Source organism: Cnephaeus nilssonii (genome assembly GCF_951640355.1).
Source record: "Cnephaeus nilssonii genome assembly, chromosome: 20".
NCBI lineage: Eukaryota > Metazoa > Chordata > Mammalia > Chiroptera > Vespertilionidae > Cnephaeus > Cnephaeus nilssonii.
Window position 1 is genome coordinate 22,346,558 of NC_137091.1, and position 16,976 is coordinate 22,363,533.

Consider the following 16,976-nt stretch of genomic DNA (forward strand, 5'->3'; position numbering starts at 1 on the left):
AGGCCGGCAGGCAGAGTGGTTAGGGGCGAACAGGCAGGCAAGGCAGGCAGGTGAGCGGTTAGGAGCCAGCGGTCCCGGATTGTGAGAGGGATGTCCGCCTGCTGGTTCAGGCCCGATCCCTGGGGTCGGGCCTGAACCAGCAGGCGGACATCCCCCGAGGGGTCCCAGATTGGAGAAGGTGCAGGCCGGGCTGAGGGACAACCCCCGCCACCCCATGCACCGGGCCACTAGTGATATATAAAATCTTGCATAAGGTAAGTGATAGTTAAGTACTGGCAGGTATAGAATCTCTAGCATGAGAGCTTACCTCTCTTTACTAGGATTTTAGTCCATTTTCCTTTAATATAATGACAATCATAATACTTATCTGATTTAAAAAAATAATGAGATAATGCATATAAAGCATTTAGAACACTGCCAGGCACAGAGTATATGCTCAGTAAGTGTCATCATCATTATTAAACTTTCTTAATAAATACTTGCCTTTAGGGGCATTTTCTAAGACACATTGTAGCTATTTGTGGAAATTTAGTACAAATATTGATCTGAAAATGCTAAAGTGTACTTTCCTCACTTGCTTATGAAGCATTTATTAATTTTATTTGTGGCTGATGTTTTGAAATCCACAAGGTCTCTTATTCATTATACCACTGAATAGATGTAGATGAGTCCATAATTAGATGTGGAAAAATTAATCTATAATACTAATCACTATATATGTTATAGTGGCCCCTCTCATATTATGAGGTCATAATCTATCCCACTGGTTATCTGTGCATTGTTTCATAGATACTGACATTCCATCTCATCACCAATTATGTAGATGTTTATGATGGACTTACTGTAACCCTCTGACTATGTGATTGGAAAGAACCAGACAGCCGAGAGAGGCGGTGGTAGTAATGATTAAAAGTAATTTTCTTGATGATACAGAATAGAAATAATGTCTGCTTTCTAATGTAATTGGAAAAGCATGAGATGACAATTTCAGTGAATTATTGTATCACCCTAATGAGAAAATGTATATTTACATATATATATATTTTAAAAAGACATTATGCTTCTACCTTATTTCCTCTAATCAGAGAGAGAAAATCAACTTTCAGTCTTCACACACGTTTTTGCTCATGGTTGATACAAAACCTGATTATCATGATGATGCTCAATAAAAGCACAGCTCTCTGGGAGCTAGCATAAAGGGGGGTGTTGGGGGTTCTTCTCTCTTTCCGGAAGCCTCCCTTACCTGCAAGGACCACACGGCAAACCTCACCAGCTCCATCTAAGCAACTTGATTCTCCGAAGCCAATGACCCCACATCTTTCTGGGCTATATGCTACTGCTTCTCTATTCAAACACCCTTATGAAACTGAGAAAAGTAAACACAAGGAAGTGAGCCTGGAAAATATTCCCTGGTCAGATCAGCTTTATGATAAAATCCTGCCAAGAAGCCGTGATGATAAACGACACCCATTAGCAATTAACAGACCCAAGACTGCTCGAGGGCCTGCTCTGAATTATCTGGTCTGAGTGCTACACCTCAACTCCTTCATAAAGTAACAAAACCTTCCAACTCCCTCGGCTCCCTGTCACTGAAGTTGCACAGGAGTTATAATTTTTGTCCCACTTCCCTACCCAAACTTCTAATCTCTCAGCTCTGAATCAGTCCAGTTATCCACCTTTCCACTCGGCACCCAGCCTCCTGCAGACTGTGAAGATTGAATCACACCTCTGAGCAGATTGGTGTCATCACGCTTTCTGCCCCCCCCCCCCCCCCCCCCCCCGTGGCAGCCAGACTCAGATGTTGCTCAGCAATACCGTCAGCCCATTGGTCAGCTCCCTGCGCTGTTCATCACAGAGATGATTTTAATTCGTTATTATTCTCCTCACAGGGTCCACCCTGCCACCCGCCACGTCCCTCTGCTGATAATTCCCCTTCTTTCTTCACAGAGAAAGTTGAGGCTTTTAACCTACACTCACAGCGTTTGCCTGTGTATCCTCTACTATCTTCTAATAAAATATAAATGCAGCCCCCTTTTAACCTCAAGTCCCTCTTTAGCTACTGTTTTATCTTTCTCCATCCTTTCATAGGCAAGTTGTTTGGAAATAGGATTTAAACACACTAGCATATTTAGTTTCCCATATTAAATTTTAATCTATCGCAAACTGACTTTCACCCCCATCAACTTCACTGAAAATCTTCCGGCGAAGTTCTTCAATTACCTCCGAAATGCCAAACAAGGAAACCGCCTCAACTCTCATTTCACGTGAAGTTTCTACAGCCCTCGTATTTGTTCTTAGAAATATAAGTTCTAAGTGTATTTCTGCTATAAAGATTATGCTTGTTCGTTGTAGAAAGTTTTAACTATATTTAAAGAAGGGGGAAAAAGAAAATCATGTGTATATCCTCACCACCTATATCAAAGCAGTGGTGAACATCCTTGCTTACCTCTTTTCAGGATTTGTTCTGGGCATATATAGGCATTCTGTACAAGTGAACACTATGCTTTTGTGTTGAACATAATATCGTAAACATTCCCCATGTTATTAGTAATCTTCAGAAACAGTATGTTAAGGATGTATAACTTTCCATTATGTAGAAACACATAGTGTAATTAATTCTGTCACGGAATGTAAACAATGAGATATGTTTCTATATTAAGTACCCTTGAAAAACCTGCTTTGAATGGTTGCAGAGGATTTGGTACTATCGTGGTACAATAATTTAGCTAATTAATCTCCTTCTGCTGAGTCTTGAGCTTGCTCTCAAATTGAGCTATTATGCACAGTGCTGCAATGGATGCCACAGTTCCAGGCCATCTCCAATCTTACGTGTAGATGTTTGCTATCTCTTCTAAAATGTAGAGTCTTTCCCATTTAAAATGGAGTTTTGGAATTACCACACAGAATTTCTCCTTACAGCTCAAAAAGAACATAGAGCTATTGTACTTCGTTGACAAGAAGGCGGGGAAAGCAGTCATGGCAAGGGCGCGGCTAAATATTGGGATCTATCATGAAGAAATAAGAGGACTAATGTTGGGAGGAACGAATCAGTTTACATACCGCCCACGTGTAAAATTAAAAATGTAGCTCACTCCATAAAATGACTTATTTAAAAAGGAAACACACTAGTAAGGAAGGTTGTTATGAGGAATAAGAAGAGTTAGAGGAACAGAAAATGAAATTCCTAGAAAAGTCTTATCTAGGAAATATTATCTTTTCTTTCGTTGACACTATTACAGATGTCCTCTATTTTCTCCGTTTACCTACCTCCATCCACTGCCTCTGACCATCACCACACTTTTTGTCTAGATTTTGGGGGGTTACAGAGATATTTTGGTGTTTTATGTCAAACAGAGCTTACACATTGAATGACTGTATTTACCATATGCACAAATGAGGACCATTGCCAACAGTACTTTAAGGTAAATTAGCTCAGATTGAGGGGAGAGTAGAAAAATGCTGAATAAATAACAAAGCCTTTCCTGGCAGAAGTTCTTGCAGACAAAACTGGCTTTTTTTTACATCATCTCTTAAAGATTCACAAAAGGCTGGAAATGATTATTTTGTTCAGTGTTATTTGTGACTTCTATAATTAAGCCTGCCTTTTCTACTGAGCTTGAAGGTACTGTGGAGAAAGCCGACTGTCTAGGGTAAATAGAAATTGCAAATCACTTAGTTTCAGCCTTGCTCTGAATCTTGCCCAAATAATTAACAGTCTGTACAGCTGGAACAGAGCACAGAAGAAGGAAGTGTCTCCGTATGTGTGTGGAAAACAGGATGGGAATGAAGGGGCTAGCAAGAAGAAAAACCCTACTTGAACGTAAGTAAAAATAAGGATCTGATTTAGCTCCTGAAATTACAGTAATGTAAACTGTGAAAAAGCTATGAAAAGCAAAAGTTTTCATTTTCTACTTATGTTTATAAGGAAGTTAAGCTTGGAAGAAAGAGTCTATGTTTAAAATTGATTGATTTAATGAGACCTCAACATCATAATGGTGTTTTCTTTTTTTAAAAATGTAGTATTTTTTCTTAAGTTTTTATAATTGACTTTTTTATCTTTATTGTTGAAAGTATTACAGATTCCCACCTTTTTCCTCCATTGACCCCATCCACCCCGCTCCCGCCTCCCCCAGGCCTTCACTGCACTATTGTCTGTGTCCATATGTTATGCATATATGCATATGAATTCTGTGGTTAATCTCTACCCCCTCCCTTTCCCCCTTTCCTCTGAGATTCTTCAGTCTGCGTTTTCAAATTCAATAACTGATTTGAGTCCCATTTTGATCTACTAAAGCCTACATTTTCTGAGATCTTTTGCAACCCAAAGAAATATAATTGGATAGACTTTCCAAATCATTTAAGGTCGCCCAAAAGTAATGATGCTTCAGTGAAGGTTTGGAGTGAAGCACCTAGATATAAAAGACATTGCATAGCCCTAGCTGGTTTGGCTCAGTGGATAGAGCGTTGGCCTGAGGACTGAAGGGTCCCGGGTTTGATTCCGGTCAAGGGCACATGCCCGGGTTGCGGGCTCTATTCCAGGTAGGGGGTGTGCAGGAGGCAGCCGATCAATGATTCTCTCTCATCGTTGATGTTTCTATCTCTCTCCCTCCCTCTCTGAAATCAATAAAAATATATTTTAAGAAAAGACATTGCATAGCCCAGTGTGTTGTGAGTCAGATTAAGATGTAGATATCAAAAGGGAATGGGAAGAACTACACCCAGTTTGAGGGGACAGTGTGCCTTAGGAGTTTTAGCTAATAGAAAGGATATTTATAGACGATTTCTCCAGAGAAATCCGTGCCATTAAACCACCTGGGAAGAAGACAGAACGCAATGGGAGCGAATGTGTGGCTTGAAGTTCCTGAAACTAGGGGTGAAGAGAGGAGTGGCAACAGGTGTCACAGCAAACATCCCCCAGCAGTTCTGGGCAACCAGCAGATGGACAGGTGTGGGGAGCTCTGAAGAAGTTATGAAAACACCCAGGCAGGAGCAAGAACCTGCCTTTGATACCTCCCAGGTCTAGAGAGAATGAAGCCAACACACAACAGTGCCAGTTAACCAGGAACGTTCCTGCCACCTGTTTCTGTCCCCCCTCCCTGGGATGGTGGCTAGAAGCTTAGGGGGGAAGGTGAGGAGTGGCACAGAGAGAGGCTGCTCCTATCCCTTTCCCATGTCCCAGATTTCCATGTCTATCATCCCACCTGGAGGAAGAAGCCAATAACAGGGGGAGAGTTCATCTTTTTTTACTATATACCTTCAATACTTAAAGGAGGCTATTCTTTATACCTTAAGGGAGCCACAGAGGTTTCTATTATCAAAGAGAAGAAAAGTCTCCTGTCAAGATTCAAAGAGACCTGAACTTCTGGGTGCCTCAGTTACACAGGCAGCTTTGAAGACCCTGGACATGATCTGAGATAATATGTTCCTGTAAAATTTGTAAAAATAGGGCATTTCAATCACCATTATTGAAGACTGGTTTCTCTTTCTATTTCCCCCTCCCACTTTTATCCTCTGTCAGGGGATTTTGAAGAAGCTGTAGCTATTTTAAGGTATGCTTAACTTTCAGATGAATATTGACTTTTTTCCCCAACATTATCAATCATGGCAAAATTCCAATAGGACCAGAAGGGTAAACCATAGAGAAAGATGAGATTGACTCAACGCTATTATATGAAAAAGTTTTTTTTCCCCCAAAATCATGTCCTCAGTAATATTTACAAACTATCAAAGAGAATACACAATGGGTAGAAGAGGTATTTCTCAGATATTTTGTGAAAAATGTTTTAGAAAGGTTACTGTTATGAGATTCTGAATAGCCTATTTCATGACTAACAGTTTCAAGGAATATTTTGTTTATAAGCTGTTTCCAAAAAGACAGCAATCACTGACATCTATTGGGTCCTAAGATTGGACGTATATGGTGAGAACATTTAAAAGTCATTAAGACTGCACAAAAAGGCCACATTGCGTGCACAGAAGTAAATATGCACAGGTGGGACCAACCTTTTGAAGTAAAGATGAGACACAATATTCTGCATTGTTTCGATGTATTAAAAGCTCACCTGCAGTCATTTAATTCTCAGAAAAATAAGTTTCTCCTTCAGAAGTCACGGTGACAAGAGGCATTCTTGAAATGATAGAAATACAAAATTCAAGGGACTAAGTGCAGAATTTGATTCATTTCTGCACCAGCACTTGACAAAATTGAAGTGAGAAAAGATCAGATGTATTTATCAAAAGCCTTTTTACAAATAATTACTTCAACAATGAGAAGTACTGTACTAATTGAGATATGTCCACTTAAAAAAATACGAACGATAAATCCTACTCCATTGTTACAGATTCTTCGTGGAGTGTGACAAATACGGGACAGCTGGCGATTATTGTGATCTACTGTTCAAAGGGGGAACACTAGGAATGTTTTTAGTTGTTTTTTTCCCCACATACAAAACCATCTGTCACTTTTCCCCACAAAGTGGAATAGTATGGACAGTTGTAACTCTGGTTGAACAACAAACAGCCATTAGCAAAGGGGCTGCAATCATGCCTTTAATCACACCGTGACGTGACCCTAGATGACATCAGCAGTGGTGGAAATGCACTGAAACATCCTCTTCCGGGTGGTGATAGGGCACCATGTCCCTGTGCTGTGGTCAGGGCACCGCGTCACTGTTCCCATGGTGACCTGTAGCTCCTGTCACCACAGGGAACTGACAATGGAGGCGCCTCTAGACCTGTTTCACCAGGAGATGCTAATGTCTCACTGTGGTGTGCGAAATCCTCGTGGGTGTATGTGTCGTGTATCACTCTCTGAGAGTCTCCACAGGAGGACTCCTGCACACTCGGTCATCTGACACCCCCACTTCCATGTCCAACTAGTCTGCAGGGTTCTGGCACAGGCCACATCACCACGCAAAGCTGAGTCCAGACGGAGCCTGCAAACACGTGACGTGTGGTCTTCCCTGAACATGACTGGGACACTGTGTAGAGCACAGAAGAGCAAATGATACTCTACAAGGAGCACAATAATGATATATTAAGGGCAACTAGAGCACTTTGGAAAAGGCGTGCTTCTAGACTGCATTCCTATCTATTATCTGTTATTTATTTCTCCATTTATTTTTCATTTGACTTCACACAAATATGAGTATATACCTGCTTAGGGATAAAAATATGTTTCCTAAAGACCCTTTCTGCGGCAGCTGCCTAGTCCCTATTTGAGAACACAACCCTCCATAGATGAGAGAATCATCATTTTCACAGCAATAAATACCGGAACTATTACCCTCCCACAAACGAGGACATAAAGAATAAAAATAGAGTACAGTTATGGTGGCTTCCCCGATCGGGCTCAAAAACATAGGTGTTTGGGTTCACAGGGAGAGCTGTTATTCCTCACGCTACTTTTTGGCATCTTTATGCTTAAAGGGCACTCCCATCACTTGCCTTCCGGTGTCTCTTATGTAAACCTTTGCTGGGTTTACAAAATAACATTCCATCATCACCCCACATCGAGCAAGCTGAACAGTCTGGCTGAGTGGAATTGGCTCAAGGTTATACACTTCAGAAAAGGCATGTTTGGGGACAAAGTCCCCTGTCTCATTCTCCAGGTGTAGGCACAGATCACAGCTAACAGCAGAGAGCGAGTGAGGGAGATGGAATTACTAGGCATCCACAAAAGGAAATGAACCGCAGATGTACATCACAATACAGAAGGCTCTTAAAAACATCATGTTGAACAAAAGCAGCCTGACACACAGGAGTATACAATTCAGTTTCTTTGAAATTCTAGGAAAGGCAAAACTAACCGAGAGTGACAGAAGGCTTCTCAGTTTTTGCCTACTCCTGGGTGTCAAGGGAATTGACTGCGAATGGGTCTGAGGGAAATTTTCGGGTTGGTAAAAATATTCTGTCTCAGAAGTGGTGATGCTCAAATGGGTATATGCATTTGTCAGAACTCACTGAACAGTGCGCTAAAATGAGTACATTTTATTGGTATGTAAAGGATATCTCAATAAAATTGATGTTTTTGAAAATCTCATCTTTAAGGTGGGCTTAAAGCACAGCATTGCCTCTCATCCATATAATTCCATTGCATCAGAATGATGAAATCTTTTCAAGAACTTTTTAAAAAGAGAAAAACAATTGTGCAAAACACTTGAATGGATACCCTCCCTCATCCACATTCTAAGAGGAAATTAATTAGAATTAATTTAATGTGTAATATAAATGGCACATATAGCATCTCAGTACAAACAAAAAAAGGTACAGTTGAGTCAAATTACTTCTTGAGGAACTTCATTATTTGCTCAATAAATGGCAAACTGAAAATGAAATGGTTAAAATCTTGCTCCAACACCATGATGATTCATCATCTCAGAAGTTTCAACTTGATAGCAAAATTTGAAATGTTTATTTTTGTTTCTTGTGAGCTGTGTATCAAGATTTTTTTTTTTACCTCTGAGAAGTTTGCACATATGCTTAAACACCATCAGATTATCACACTAATAAAACATTAGAAGAAGAAAGATGCACTTAATGTGAAATAATTGTTACTTCACATACCAATCAAAAGTATTTGAAAAAAAAATTTTTAAGCCCTGGCTGGTATTCTCAGTGGTTAGAGCGCAAGCCCTCCCACTGAAAGGTCATTGGTTCTATTCTAGTCAAGGGCGTGTACTGGTGTGAGGCAACCAATCGATGTGTCTTTCTCACATCAATGTTTCTCTCTCCCCCTACTCCCTGCTGCCACCCCTTTCTCCCTTCCACTCTCTCTGAGAATAAAAGGGAAAAAAAATATGCTCAGGTGAAGATTAACAACAACAAAACATTTTTAAGAAGCAAAATTAAGAGCAAATCCTCCTGTAAGCTGTCATCAGAACACGTTCGGTAAAATGAAAACATTCTCTTAAAAGTCAATTAGTGAAGATTTGGTCATAGTCCTTTTCCATCCTCTCTGTGTTCTTGACTCTCCTTTCTACTGTGTGAACAGTCAGGCAGGTCTCAGTTCCCCAGGCACTCTTGGATAAGTTTAGTCACACTCAGCCTTTTTTAGTAATTAAAATGTCTAGTCCTAGGTAGACGTAAGCCTTGAAGCTGTGTTTCAGGTTATCACGGAGGATGGAGAACCATGGTCAGTCCTCCTTTAGTTCCCCACCACGTGTTTGTCCTTCCTCCTCCATCACTGCTCACTAGGCTACAATGGCTCTTCTGGTACTGGAGGTGGGGGAGGGACTGAGGAGAGTGACAGCAGAGGTCTCAGTTGACCGACATATGGACAAAAGATTTCATCCGTGGCTGATGGGTGCTGGCTCTCTCTTATGGGGCAGAGGGTCTCTCTGATACTACTCTGCAATACGAATACTTTGTCCCTGGCTGCCAATCCTATATAATAAAACCCTAATATGCAAATCGACTGAACTGTGGAATGACCGATCACTATGATGTGCACTAACCACCAGGGGGCAGACGCTCAATGCAGGAGCTGCCCCCTGGTGGTCAGTGCCCTCCCACAGGGGGAGCGTCGCTCAGCCAGAAGCCGGGCTCACGGCTGGCGCAGTGGGTGGTGGAGGGAGCTTCTCCTGCTTCCGAGGCAGCGCTAAGGAGCAGTGAGCCTGGCTTTTAATGAGTGGTGCTCATGCTGCTCAGCCAGAAGGCCTGAGCTGAGTGGGGCTCACCGCTGGCAAGCTCAGCAGCGGTGGCAGGAGCCTCTCCTGCCTCCACGGCAGCGCTAAGGACCCCTCGGGGGATGTCTGCCGAGGGGTCCCAGACTGCGAGAGGGCGCAGGCTGGGCTGAAGGACTCTCCCCCCCCCGCCCAGTGGATGAATGTCGTGCACCGGGCCTCTAGTACTAGTACAAAAGATCCCTCTTTATTTCTGCCTCCTATGGCACACTAGTAACATACAAGAGGAGGAGTCACCCCTAGATTAGAGGTTTTATATTTTTCTGAAAAAAAAGGAAAGTGGATAGAAAAATTTGGTGGAAGAAACTGAGGAGAGGGGATGACTAGGGTAGAGTAGAGAATCAACATGCCCTGCTGGGTAGAGTCCCAGAAATATCTAGAAGCAGAGGCAGCTGGTGTTGTGAGGACAGGAACAAGAGGCAGAGCTAAAGAGAAAGAATGATTAAAGGAGTATGTGCAATATTTTAAACCCCGAGTTCCCACCATTGCTCCTTGAACCTCATGTACTATAAAGTGAGACAACCAGGCCGGTCACTGAAGAACTCTTCAGGCAAGGCCTGATACACAGTGTCCGAAGAGAGAGCGGGTAGCAGGGTGGGTATTGCCCCCAGAGCGAAGCCTTCCCACTCTGGCCCCGGGCACCTCCCCATGAAGACTGACTCTGCTGGCCCCGCCTAACATGAAGCTCGGAAACAGCACGCCAAGCTTTCTGTCACAGCGTCTTCTTCATTAAACGTGAACGGCCAAGCCAGGGAGCATCAAGCTTTGGAAGAAAACCAACGTAATAACTAAGTGAGAAAGAAAGAAATGAATGCTGTTAATTAATATTTGAGCAGTTAGTGAGTTATAACTCACGGAAAAACCATCTTGAATCTGCTCATGGAACTAGTAGATGAGCGTACAAACAAATGTCTGTTATTACTTTGCTAGGGCTGTGTGACTAAGTATCTCAGACGGGGTGGCTTAAACAACAGAAATTAATTTTCTAACAGTCTAGAGGCTACAAGTCCAAGATTGAGGTGTCAGCAGGATCGTTGTGTTTCAGGATTGGTGTGTTTCTCTTCTTGGCTTGAGGACGGCTGTCTTGTGCCTGTGTCTTCACTTGGCCTCCTCGCTCTGTTTATCGCCTACCTTGTATCCCTGAAGTCGTCTCACAGGGATACAAGTTATATTGGATAAGAGTGCACCCCAATGACCCCATTTTAACTTAATTACCTCTTTAAAGGTCCCATCTCAAAATATGGGCATATTCTGAGGTGCTGGGGTTAGGACCTCCGCATATAAATTTTGCAGGAACACAATCCAGCCCATGACATGCATTGTCTCAATTAACTGCAAATGGTAAATCAGCTCTAGCAACAGGCACAGCCAGATTCCTGATTCCAATGCAGGCCTCAGGAGCAGCTTCTCCTACCTCCTGTTGAGTGTGTTACACCTTAAACTTAGAGTAGGAATACAGGTTATTTTTAAAAATCCAACTTTTTTAAAAAATCAACTGATATATCAAACTATAGGTACATCAAACTATTCTAAAATTAATTATTTATTTTCACAAATCCAACTCATCTGACCGTCACTTTTACAGTGTGGCTTTACTCAAGTACTTTTATCATTCTTTTCGTATGCACTACACCCTCTTCCTTGCACATTGCAGACACAATGGCTCTTGTCCCTAAATTACAGCAGGGCATATACAATCATGATCACATGATCACCTTGGGAAACATGACACAGCTCTGTTGCCATGAGGGAGAGGGACGTGGGGAGTGTGGAGGGAAGAACCAGGATGACAGTGACTCTCGGGGCCTTTTTCAATCCTAAGTCTTGAGAGCGGAATCAAAGCAAAGTCAAAGGAGCGGGCCTTCTCAGAGCTCCTGACCTCTGTAGAGGACTCTGCTCACATAACACCTTTGGCTGGAAATCACACCTGGATTTTTCAATTTGTTCCTTACTTCCCTATAAAAGAAACCCATGCTTGCAAATTTATATTCTATTTTAAACGAAACTTGTAGTATCTATAATCTACCCATCTGTAATAATGATTAGTACTGACCCAGGAGGTAGGAACATTTAAGTCATGGTATCCCCCGAGGAAACATTTTAATGTGTTTCTACAATACCTTGCTCTCTAAGTTTGGTGTGTCTCTTCTTTAATGGTTTTCATGACACTGGCTTATGCCATCAATCCTCATGGGAATTCCAAAATGTTTCAGGGAACTAGGCAATCAAGATTGACCAATTCAAAAGATGTGAAGGGGCACTATTGATTTTTTAAATGCTATTTTCAAGGGTTTCTTGATAGTTTTAATGGTTGTTGGAAGAATGTCAAATTTACCCTTTAGCAGAAGAATGGATTACATGCAAAAGGGGCAGTGATGCTGTTTTCTTAATTCCCAAACTCCTCCTGAACAGTGTTTTCTTCTCCATTCTTCTTTCAACTGAAAGTAGTGTCACTATTTATAAAAGGAAAAATGAATATGCATCACCGCATTTTTCTCTATATTTCCCTTACTTGAAGTGGCATACAGGATAAGTAAAATAAAGCTCACACTGTTCAAAATCAAGTAGTTTCTGAAATAATTATATTATGCTAAGTAATTAAGTACAAAGCTTTGATTTTTGCTATGCAGGGTTTTTGATTCAACACCCCAGCTGTTCAACTTTCAATTTTAGGCTTCTGTTAATGAGATTCAGTCTATGCCAAGTACTAGAATATTGATATGAGAAGGAAAAAAATGTCAAAATATAAACTGTTATTTTCTAAGTAGATTATAATTGTTTTTATGAAATTTGAAAAATACATATGATCATCTAGTTATCACCACATTCTACTTAGTAGTATTGACAAGATCAAAATTACATATTGTGTCCTCTACTTATGATTACTAAATATTGCTTATTAGATACTAAAAATACAAAGAAATTAATTGCCATTTTCCTTGTAATAGAAAGCATATTTTTATATAGTTCGGTATACTGTTTTGTGGTTTTTATGCATTTATATTGGCATAATACATATTTCTAAATTTAATTTGGTTGGTTTTAATATGTTGTATTTTGTCACTAAGTATAAAGTGGGAGATTGGGCATTATGTGAATCTTAGACTCATTATATCTTTTTTATAAGTGAAACTATAAGACATTGATGAAAGAAATTGGAAATGATGCAAATAAATGGAAAAATATAACCAAAGAACTTACATGCATATATGCATAATCCATGGACATAGAAAATAGTGCCTTGAAGGCCTAGAGCAGTGATGGGCAACCTTTTGAGCTTGGTGTGTCAAACTTCGCCAAAAAACTGAGCATAACTCAGGTAGTGTGTCACTTTGAGGAAAAAACATTATTTCACAAATGTTTCATCCTCAGGAGCAGCAAATGTTTCATCCTCGGCATGCGGCCGCCTCAGTGGCCACGTGTCATCAGAAATGGCTACGCGTGTCAGTGCTGACACGTGTGTCATAGGTTCGCCATCACTGGCCTAGAGGGAGGGAAGATAGGGGAAGAGGCCAATGGGAGGAAAGGTGGAACATTTGTAATACTTTCAACAATTAGGAGAAAAAAACTTTAACAAATGGGCAGAGAACTTGAATAGATAGTTTTCCAAAGAAGCCATACAGATGGCCAATAGACATGAAAGGATGCTCAATTGCACTAATCATCAGGGAGATGCAAATCAAAACCACATGAGATATCACCTCACACCTGTCAGAATGGCCATTATAACAAAGACCCAAAATAACTGTTGGCAACGATGTAGAGAACGGGAACCCTTGTACATTGTTGGTGGGAATTAAAATGGGGCGCCACTATGGAAAACAGTATAGAAAGTCCACAAAAACTTAAACATATAACTAGCATACAACCCAGCCATTGCACTTCTGGGTATTTATCCAAAAAAATAAAAACACTAATTCAAAGAGGTATATGAACCCCTATATTCACTGCTGCATTATTTACAATAACCAAGATATGGAAGCAACCTAAATATTCCTCAATAGATTGATAAAGATGTGTGTGTGTATGTGTGTGCATTATTGGAATATTATTCAGCCATTAAAAAAAGAATGAAATCCTGCCATTTGTGGCAACATGGATTGACCTAGAAGGTATTATGCTAAGTGAAATAAGTCAGACAGAGAAAGGAAAAAACCGTGTGATTTCACTTACATGTGGAATCTAAAAACAAAACAAACTCATAAATATAGGAAACAAACTAGTTGTTCAGAGAGGGGAGGGGTTGGGGATGGAAAAATATATGAAGGGGATTAAAATGTACAAACTTCCAGTTATAAAATAAATGTCAGGAGAATGTTGTCAATAATATTGTAATAAATGTGTATGGTAGCTAGACTTGTCATAGAGGATCATTTCATAATGTGTATAAGTGTCAAATCATTATGATGTATACCTAAAAGTAATAAAATATTGTATGTCAAATATACATCAATTTAAAAAGGAAATTCACATTGGTACCATACTATTAACTAAATATAGAATAAAATAAAATTGTCACATATTCTGTAACTTTCTTGGACTGTATTTATTTCCAGTTGTAATGTCTACATAGTAAGCCACGTACTGTGGTAAAAATATCTCTTCTCATATTCTATGCAGTGAAAATGGGGCAAGCACCAATATTTAATGGGCTTAGCACATTTTAAGCCATTTTTAAAAAATTAAATTCAAGAACAGCTTTGCTTGCAAAATTAAGAACATCAGGGAAGAAATATGGAATACCATCCGCTCTAAATGAAAGAAATTCTGCTTGATAACCTGGCTCATGTAAAGATAATGGAATCTTGGACCTTTTACGGTTTACTTAGACCTGAAGGTCAGAAATACTTCTGCTACCTGTGACTTACACTGTTCATTAACACATATTGGGGTCATTCCAGTTTGTCCATATTTGTTTATCACATGCTGAACCCTCTGCATTGGCAGGTTCCAAGGTTCCGGACCACGGACTGAAATACTGTAGCTGGTTGAATCTGCGAATGCAGAAGGCTGACTGTATGCATTGTTTTACATCATTATATGGAAAACATTATGTGGATTTAAGTATCTGGAGGGTTCCTGAAACCAATCTCCTGCGGATGCTGAGGGATGACTGTATATATATCCTTCTTGGGATGATTTATTTTATCTTAAATTTAAAAAACTAGTTTATTTAAAAAGATAAACTCCTTATATTAGAATACTGCTAGATATTCCAAAAAGTTGCAAAGACAGTGCAGATAGTTCATAAAAATAGAGCAGACAATTCTCGTGTGCCACCCAGCTTCCCCCATTATTATTAACATCTGACATTACCGTGGTACATTTGTCAAAACTCAGAAACTGACAGTGGAACATTACAATTACCTTAACTCTGTGTTCTTCTTCCCCCAAACATATAACCCTTGTCTAATCATAAGAAAAACATTAGATGAATCCCAATTTAAGAACATCCCTCAAAGTAGTTGGTCAGTTTCCCTAATGTCACCAAAAAATAAGCACAGTCTGAGAAAGTGTCACAGCCTAGTGGAGCCTAAGGATACATGGCATCTAAATGTAATGAGGCTTCCTAGATGGGCTCCTGGGACAGGAAATTAAGCCAAAACTAAGGGAATCTGAATACTACGGACTTTCGTTCATAAAAATCTATCACTGTCGGTTCCTTCATGGTAACCAACATTAACATAGATGTTAACAACCGGGGAGCTGAATGTAAGCTACCTGGAGACTTTCTGTACTGTCTTCACAATGCTCCTATCTATATAAAATAGGAGCTTTAAAAATGAAACGTATTTTAAAACTAAGTATACAATGAGTATGATTGACTTGTGAGCAAACCCTGAAGAACTCTCTGACATTTCATCCTTTGAATTGATCGACTCTGCACCTGCTAATCCGCAGATGAATGGATCCGAGTGTCACGGGACGACTTCCTTCCGCATGAACACACTACCGAAGGCTTCTCTGCAGGTTGGAATTTATTTAACGGCCTAGCCAAACAACACTTACAATTCTCTGAGTAAGGGCAGAATCAATGCTATTCCTTTATTCATTTATCTTTCAAATTTTACAGTGACATTCGAATACATAATGTAGGCCCGGGCATTGCTGGGTAAGAGGGAAATGCAACAGCGCTTGCTCTCTCACCCCCAAGAACAGCTTCATAAGGAGGAAGGGACTGAAGTCCCCAGGAGTCAGGTGAGAAGCAGACACCAGAGAAATGAGATCTTGCAATTAACCTGCTGCAAAGTAAAAGTGTATTTCTTGGTGCAGACCACAATTCCCAGGGCAACACATTACAATGCCATTATTCTTATTAAGTGTTTCAACTAACTCTGGCTATTGGACTTTATGCTGCACATTAAATAGGAAAAAGATGGCTATTTCCATGACGCCAGGCTGGCTAAAGCCCAGCCATCCTGAAAAGGCAGGATTACATGTATGTCCATCATGTACTCTGAAAATTGCAAGAAACATAGTGTCTTTCAGCGTCCAATATTTTTCTTGTCCAGCCGTTTAAAAGTGGCTCACTGCCATTCATCACTGCACGTGGCGGTGAGAGAGCAGGCCCCTGCTCAGGATGGAGGCAGGGAGAGCATCGAGGACTCACCCTCCCTAGCCCTGTGGAACGGAAATGCACATATCCTTTTTATTGATGCTTTCTGGGGCTTGAAGAACCCCTGAGCACCTATGACCCTCATTCCTTGGGACAGGCGATGGATGGACCAGCCTTTCAAAGCCAGAAGCAGAGGAGCAAATTCTGAAACGGGCACATCTTATTGTGAGCAGGTCTAGCAGCCAGAGCACAAGCCTTAGGATGGCAGGACCACAGGTTTCCCCAGCCCTGAGGTCCAGAAGCTTCTCATTCAAACCCGGCCTATCTGACACCTGCAGCAGGAAGGAGGCAGAGCTTCGGCCCTGAGAGAGAGATTGGGCTGCCCTGACGCAAGGAGGGACACTGGTGATCCCATGCTGAGGGGCCTTGTCCCGTTGCCCACTGCACAAGGCCTTCAAGAATGGTAGAGACGGGGCTGGGAAGGCTGCTGAGAGGCATTGAAGGGGAGTATGGGGGTTGGAAGTGGGTGCAGGTGAGTGGAGTGACTCGAAAAGCACTATGAATGACAGGAGACTGTGAAGGGAGTGGGAACAAGCATAGCCAAGTGAACAATCCTCCCCTCGCCCACTGCATCTCTCCTCACCCCATCTCTCCCCACCCTCTGGCATCTCCTGCCTCTCTGATCAGATGAGGGAGCTGGTCACTGCTTCTGGCTGCCATTCCTCAGAACAGGCTTC